Below are 8,303 nucleotides of genomic sequence, written 5' to 3'. Positions count from 1 at the left end.
TTCTCCTGAATGAAGAAAAATCCCGGAAATCCCCCGGATTTCCTACCTGGCAGGGAGCCTCCATTTTGGGTGCTGCTCTGCCCATGTGTGGGCACCAGAAATGGGGCAGAGCAGCACCGGGAGTCGCTTCTACGCATGCCCGGTGGCCATCTTGGTGGTGGCCGCATGGCGGCAGCTGTCATCAAGATGGCCGCCGCCATGCGGCCACCACCAAGATGGCTACTGGGCATGCATAGAAGTGACTTCCGGTGCTGCTCTGCCCTATTTCCAGTGCCCACACATAGTGCAGCCCCGGTGCCGCGTCGCTGCTGATCCCGCATTTCTCAGCGGGTGACTTGGCAGGTATGCCCACATGTAGAACGAGGTCCACACACTCAAGACAGGAGCTATCTCTGTGTGTGTCTATGGGAAGCAAATAATCTTTCAAACCACTTTCATCTCACCTGTTGCCAGTCTCCAGCCACAGACACAATTTATTTCATTCTTATAGTTAGCAGGGACGCAGGTGGCGCCGTGGGTTAAACCACAGAGCCTAGGGCTTGCTGATCAGAAGGTCGGCAGTTCAAATCCCTGCGACGGGGTGAGCTCCCATTGCTTGGTCCCAGCTCCTGCCAACCTAGAGTTCGAAAGCACGCCAAAGTGCAAGTAGAGAAATAGGTACCGCTCCAAGCAGGAAGGTAAACGGAGTTTCCGTGTGCTGCTCTGGTTCGCCAGAAGCGGCTTTGTCATGCTGGCCTCATGACCTGGAAGCTGTACGCCGGCTCCCTCGGCTAATAATACGAGATGAGCGCCACAACCCCAGAGGGGTCCCTTTACCTTTAACTTATAGTTAAGAATGCAGTAGTTAAAATTCCACATTATTTAAGCCAAAGGGTTTTAAAAATTGCTAAAAAGGTAGCTCCTCCTGTAATTATCACCCTGATTATAACTGCCTTGACATTTATTTGTTAATTCTAGTTTAGGTGCAAATCACAACATGAACATTAAAGAACTGTCTGCAAGCGACTTACTTCGGTCTTGCAATCTGATTACGTGATCCAATACATAAATCCGAGGATGAAGTGAGTTGAGAAGGGATAGGTGGATGCAAGGAGAGAAGAGCCTAGATTACCGGTAATATGAAAAGCAGACTCACAGCACACATACACACACAATGCTCTCCATTCTATTTCCCAGTACTGTACAAAGAGCAACTGACATGCAGTTACAATTCTCCAGTTAGGCCGTGCTGGTGGCAGCTGATGGGCATTGGAGTTAGGCAACATTTAGACCATACAATTTAAAGTAGTATTCTATAACAAATGACAACCATTTTCACGGGGCTTCCGTTCCTGGCCCTCACACACATTGGTGAAGCACGCATACGCCCACCCCATTCTGCCTTCTTCCGGGTACAAAAGGACCCATGCACCAGCAGTCCCATGTCAATTGGACATACACAAAATGTTCGCCGCCTGTACTTCAACAGTTGCGGCTTCCCCTCAAATAATCCTGGGAACTCCAGCTTACCCCTCACAGGCTGTGCCTGGTGTATAAAAAGAAGAGATATGACACCAGGTGGGACGGACCACCTGAAAAGGGCCTTCCTGTTGTATCAACCTGACCTCAGAAAGAAGGAGTACGCAGAGGAGGACCTCAGGGGATGACCTCAGATGGCCAGAGGTGGTTCTTTAGATATCTCAGCCAGTACGCTGTTTAGGGTAGGGGTGGTGAACAACTAGGGGTGGATCTCCACACAAGGGGGGAGGGAGGAATTGGTGCTATAAGTAAGTCAGAAATTAGATTGTTATAGCAAAAGAAAAAAATTCCTATGGAAAAACGGCGTTAAATTTTTTCCTGCTCTCTGGCTCCATCTGGTGTTGCATGTTTATATAGCACAGGCATCTCCAAACTTCGGCCCTCCAGATGTTTTGGACTACAACTCCCATCATCCCTGACCACTGCCCCTGTTAGCTAGGGATCATGGGAGTTGTAGGCCAAAACATCTGGAGGGCCGCAGTTTGGGGATGCCTGATATAGCACATTCAAATTGCTGCTTCTTTACTAATGTAGCTGAGTCCTAGGCCCTCAGGACTCCCCCCCCCAGGCCGTACCTCTCACTGGCCTTTCTTCATACCCTGATGTTTTTGCCTGGATGGAACGTGTCCTTGATCTCTGGTATGTTCACATTAGCAGCTTAAAGCACAGCAAGGTCATCCCCCCCTTGCGATGCTTTTCAAGCTGCATTTGCCTGATGTCATTCACATCAGAGGAAGCAGGGATCCTATTGAACTCAGTGGGACATTCTGAGTAAAAATGCTTAGGATTGCAGTGGAAGGCTACACAGTCTTTGTTCAGTTACCTCGGAGTAAGCATTGAATGCAATGGGACTTACTTCTCAGTAGACAGTGTAATGTTCCATTTCAATAAAGAAATAAGCACTCAACGCATTTCCAAAAGAATGGTTGGCTGCTGAAGCATTGCAATTAAATAAATTAAAGTGGATTGGTGACATTTTCCTTCAAAACTATAGGAAGGGTTTCACCATTCCCTTCATTTGGTGCAGGAATTTTGTTTTCAGTATAAACAGAACTCCTTTTTTTGCACCTACAGACACACACACCACTTTTAAATGTTCTCTGAGACGTGGAGGGGAGGATAAAGGAAAACCGGGACTTTCCGGCATCAAATCAGAAACCGGGATGGCTTCTGTAGCTCCGGGACTGTGCCTGGGAAATAGGGACACTTGGAGGGGATGATAGCACTTTCCCTACTTGTGACCCCCAGAAACTGGTATTCAGAGTCATACAGCCAAAGCCATCCAAACTGGTGGCCACCACTCTTTGTATGAAATTCAATGTAGAAAAGTAATGGAGAAACAGAATAATAAAGCACTTGCGTGCGTGCACACACACACACACACACACACACACACACAAATGTGTGCCAATTATTTGAGCAAATAAAAGTCAGCTTCTTCTTATTGGCACCATCCACCAAGGCATCAAAACGTCTGAAGCCGCACGTCAACAATCATCAAATGCAAGAATGCAGAGCCCTGGGAATCTGCTTCTCAAGCCTCCACTGTGTTGAGAGGTCACCGCTTCCCAGCATTCTCACCAAAACAGTGGGAGGAAATGGGGAACAAAGCTCCTGGGGGAGCTTGATAATCCAGCCAGGGTTTATAACAACTTGCCCTTTTCCTTCTGTGCAAACAAACTGACAGCGTATCAGGGGTGCCTTTGCTCTACGAGCTGGAAGGCCCATAGTCCAAAACAGCAAAGGCCCAAGTCATTAACAGCAAATGTTTTTATGAACCAGGAAAACCAAGCCTCTTAGGATGGCAGGTTTGCTGGAGATTAAAAAAACAAAAACAATACAGGCAACCCCTGTTTCAGGCACGACTGATATGTGTGCAATTGTGCACATGTGCACAGCGCCGAACCCAGAAGTGACCTGGAAACATCACAAAAGACCTCACTAAAAGGGTGGGGCAGGGGCAGAGCAGGGTGGAATGGGCTGGGGTGGGGGAGACAATTTCACGCAATTTGAATGGCAGTGCCCATCATCTTGGGGGTGGGCTGGGCTGAAGGGACCTTGGCGCTTAGGAATTGGCACCTATGATGGCAGCAATAAACATTTACTGGTGGCTGTAAGCCTCACATTCACATTGGAAAGACCATGCATGTTGGTACCAGAAGGTATGTGTAGTGTATGGCAAATATGGAGAAACTAACACATAGGGTAAGAGTGATCAAAGATGCTTCCAAGATCAAAAAAGTAATTAAAGTTTGTTCTACAGTTTGCTCTAGTTATCTATTTATACAAATATTTATACAAATAAACTGATATTTTATTTAAAAATATCAAAAGCTTCACAACAAAAACACACAAAACCATGCAGTACAATATGAAAAGTTTAAAACAAGTATGTAAAAAAAGAAAAAGGAAAGATGTATTTTTAATTGCTTGCGTAGGCCTGGTGGAATAGAATTTTTTTTAAGAAGGTGATTAAAAGTCAGAACAGGAAGGCCTGCTGAATTGTAGAGTTGGACAAGACCCCAGCGTCTCCTAGTCCAACCCCTGCAATGCAGGAGTCACAACTAAAGCAATTCTCTTGGCACTGTATTCCACACTATGTAGCCAATTACAGTATAGTAAAGGCTATTTTTCTTGTTATAAAAGAGAACGGTATCAATCCATTCTGTTACGCCTCTATCTGGAACTCATAATGAACTCTAGCCTTCCTTGTATTGCTTGTATTCTATGTTTCACTATTTTGAGAAAGGTGCATTTTTATTCCACTTCTCTACTCCTTTTGCTGACCTTGTAGCTTTAATTATTGGTTATTTGATTTTAGGGGCGCAGGGGGGGGGTGATAACAGTGGGAAATGTGCTACGGCAGCTGTGTGGATGCTACTTGCATAAAGATGGAAGGAGGACAATTTACCTACAAAAGAAGAATGGCTGATACTATAGAAGATGGACTATGCTGAATTGGCAAAAATGACTTGGAAAATCAGAGATCAAGAGGACAATAAATTGAATAAAGAGTGGGGTTTTTTTAAAAAAAAGTTACTTGAAAGAACACTATAAACAATTGAAAACATTGGCAGGATGTTTTAAAAACACTTGCAATGAAGCGGGAATTACGATAAAAAAATGAGATTTAAGAAAACATGGAGAAGATGAGAAGATGCAGTTTGAATCTGGGGAAACCATGGAGGAATCATACAATCATAGAGTTGGAAGAGACCACAAGGGCCATCCAGTCCAACCCCATGCCAAGCAGGAAACACCATCAAAGCATTCTTGACATATGGCTGTCAAGCCTCCGCTTAAAGACCTCCAAAGAAGGAGACTCCACCACACTCCTTGGTAGCAAATTCCACTGCCGAACACCTCTTACTGTCAGGAAGTTATTCCTAATGTTATTTCTTGTAGTTTGAATCCATTGCTCCGTGTCCGCTTCTCTGGAGCAGCAGAAAACAATCTTTCTCCCTCCTCTATATGACATCCTTTTATATATTTGAACATGGCTATCATATCACCCCTTAACCCTCTCTTCTCCAGGCTAAACATACCCAGCTCCCTAAGCCGTTCCTCATAAGGCATCGTTTCCAGGTCCTTGACCATTTTGGTTGCCCTCCTCTGGACACATTCCAGCTTGTCAGTATCCTTCTTGAACTGTGGTGCCCAGAACTGGACACAGTATTCCAGGTGAGGTCTGACCAGAGTAGAATACAGTGGTACTATTACTTCCCTTGATCTAGATGCTAGATGCTAGGAGTGGATTCTGAGAATCCTATTTGTAAAATGATTATGATTTGTGTATGATGATAAATATTAAAAGTGAAAATGAAGAAAAACAAGATAACAATGGAAAATGTACACAGCATTTTTAAGGGCAGTAGTGGGAGTGCATGCTGCTAGGGTACCTCCCTTCCCCTTGAATCTGCCTTGTCCCAGCATATTTGGCTGACTGCTCCTATCTCTAGACTTTATCCAGCCATCTCACAACAGCAGCAGCAGCAGCAGCAGCAGCAGCAGCAGCAGCAGCAGCAGCAGCAGCAGCAGCAGCAGCAGCAGCTGGCCGATCCTCTCATCCCTTGGGCACAACAGCTGACACTGCTAAATAAGCTTGTGGGAGGCGACTGTTCCAGAGGTCCGTCTTTGGAAACAGTAGAGCCGAGCCTTAGAGCAGAAGCCTCCTTGACCAGCAGATTACTATGCAGATGTGCTAGAAAGCACGTTACCCCTTGAATGTACAAGATCTTCGCTATTGAGTTCCTGGGCTTCCTGCTTACCTGTTGCTGAAGACCATTCTGTTCAACAGAGCCAGAGCTGCCAACCAGGCAGAGGTCTGTTGATCGAACTTTTCACCCTGCTTGCTTGGACGATGGCTCTAGCTGCACTCCAAGGCTCCCGGCTCCATTCTTCTGGGCTGCTATCCTTCATCAGGTCCACAAACAGCAACCTTCGTCTCATCTACAGCAAGCCACCCAAGGGCAAAGTAGGACCCCTGGTAAGTTGTCTTCTTGTCTGTCGCCTCCTTGTCTAGGGCACGGCTAGCCAATGGGCTCCACTTCACATACTGCTGGACTCCCACTCCCATTAGCACCAACCAGTATGGCCAATGGACAAGGATGATGGGAGCTGATCTAAAGCGTATAGAGATTGTCACTGTTTCCGGATCGAATTCAGTTGGGTATTGGCAAATTCAGGTGGCGCTCTGTAAGTTTATTTGGGCCTCTTGCATCACAGGCTTGCTTCCCCCTTAGAACTGGAATTTTGCAAGAAGAAAAGTGTCAGGAAAATGCTCTGGAAAGTGTGGCGTAACTCTTGCTCAAGGCAACATTGTCTAACCTCCCTGCAAACAAATCATATTGAATAGTCAACAAATAGCCAATGCTGTCTGACCTGCTTGCTGATTTTGTGCAAGCAAATTAGGATGAATGCTGAATAAGCTGTCTTACTACAAAAGAATTTCAGAAATAGACTGGAAAGAGAAGTTGCTGAATTGCAACTTATCACCAAGCTCAAAACCATGGAGGGACCTGGTTTGAACAGAGATATCGGGTTCTTATCTCATTATACATGATAAGCGATCTTCAGCCATCTCAACCCTTGCTTTTTCATGCAAAACCATTTGCAGTCGTTTGCGGTCATCAACAGCTATCAGTCAGTCAATCACCCATTTCCACCACCCTTCTGAGTGATCCCCCCTCCCCATCCCCACCCCTCCCCACCCCTTCTCTACATAAGTGCCTGGAAACTTCCATTTCACTGTATCTGAAGAAGTGTGCATGCACACGAAAGCTCATACCAAAATAAAAACTTAGTTGGTCTTTAAGGTGCTACTGAAGGAATTTTTTTATTTTGCTGAATAAGCAGGTCACCTGAGAGCTATCCCAATCTATTTATCAGGCAATGCAAGCTGTCTCTCTTGAAAACCTACTCTTGATCAGAACAACCAAATGAATGTGGATCCCTGAGACAACTTAATGAAGGAGCACTTGTGTTTCTTGTTCCTAGCTCCCCTTTCCGATGCCCAGAAAGCTTCTCTCCAAAGAGACAGGGGAGATGCCTGATCACTCTGGAATAGGACGAAGAGCTCCTGGGGAAAATAATTCCTTCCATGAGCTCCCTTAAGTTAATTGAGGGGCACCAGACTAGGGATGGAAGGAAGTGTCTATTTCATTTCTCTCCGTTTCTAATTTTTTCAATCTTACAGGTAAATTCACTTCTCCACATTTTGATGCAACTTGCGATTTTCAGCCTGTCAAATGGAACAATCCTCCCTCTTCTCCCCCTGTGCACTGTTCTGGGGGATCTCCTGACACATGCCACTTTGGGGGAGTGGGTGCAGGGTCAGAAGGAGGGAAGCCCCATTTCACTAGCGCAAGTCCTTGCAGGGGCTTCCACTATCAGGACTCATGAGTTGAATCCCACCCCAAACAACCTAAGATGAGTTATGGGGTCCTGAAGCTTCCCATCAACTGTGAGCACAGTGTTTTTCAAACTTGGTTCCCCAGTGGTTGTTGGACTACAACTCCCATCATCCCTAGCTAGCAGGACCAGTGGTCAGGGATGATGGGAGTTGCAGTCCAACAAAACATTGAGCTAGCACCTGAACAGCAGACTGAGCAGACACACGTGGCCACAGTCTTCCTTGAGCAGATGCATTGTATCTCTGCTTAAATGATAGCAATTAGTATTTCTCAAACTGAGTATGTAAATTTAACTTAGTGTGTGCAACTGTTTTGCAAACCCACACTCTTTTTTTTAAAAACAATGCATTTCCTTTTGTTTTGGCAATGGCAAGGAAACCTGCTTTGGTTTCCATGTATCCATCGGCGTGCATATGGAGCTCTTGAGCAGTGAAAAGTGGAGCAGTGAAAGATCTCATGCAAAAAGGTTGTGTTTCTGCTTAGCTGTGGCAGCGCACCCTCAAAATGTGCAAAAAGCTAAAAAGGAAAGTGAAGCCACTAAGCTGTAGTGCAGCTTTGAAAGTAATCCCCCACCCCCATTTTTAGCCCATAGTGACCTAAAATGACAAATCACACGTTGCTTTTCAGTTGACATGAACTACTTCAGCTGGTGAATGGATTTGTAGGATAATCAACTTTCACTGTGGTTGGTTCTTTGCATCTATCACATTACTGAGATTACAGCTTTAAAAGTTCAATAGCGTTGGCTGTATCCGTAAGGCAAAAAGCTTCCCCCGTCTCAGGCAGCCTCGCTTGCGTCTCTGTTTTGCCTTGCATGACCCTTCTTTCCCTTGATTTAGGAAACTGTCATTGGTTTAACAGTGTTTTCATTGG

General features: G+C 45.5%; 1 protein-coding gene across 1 annotated transcript in view; it reads left to right on the top strand.

Moving 5' to 3' along the window:
* Window positions 1-5,797: 5,797 nt before the first annotated feature.
* The window catches only part of UNC79 (unc-79 homolog, NALCN channel complex subunit), a 155,604-nt gene continuing 153,098 nt past the window's right edge, over window positions 5,798-8,303 (top strand). Inside the window, exon 1 of the mRNA XM_035106977.2 lies at window positions 5,798-6,004. The gene's annotated coding sequence lies outside the window, so the exon portion shown is untranslated. The remainder of the gene's footprint in view (window positions 6,005-8,303) is intronic.

The sequence above is a fragment of the Zootoca vivipara genome, chromosome 1 (genome assembly GCF_963506605.1).
Source record: "Zootoca vivipara chromosome 1, rZooViv1.1, whole genome shotgun sequence".
Classification (NCBI taxonomy): Eukaryota; Metazoa; Chordata; class Lepidosauria; order Squamata; family Lacertidae; genus Zootoca; species Zootoca vivipara.
Note: the sequence above shows the minus strand (reverse complement) of the source record. Positions and strands in the feature narration are given on the sequence as shown.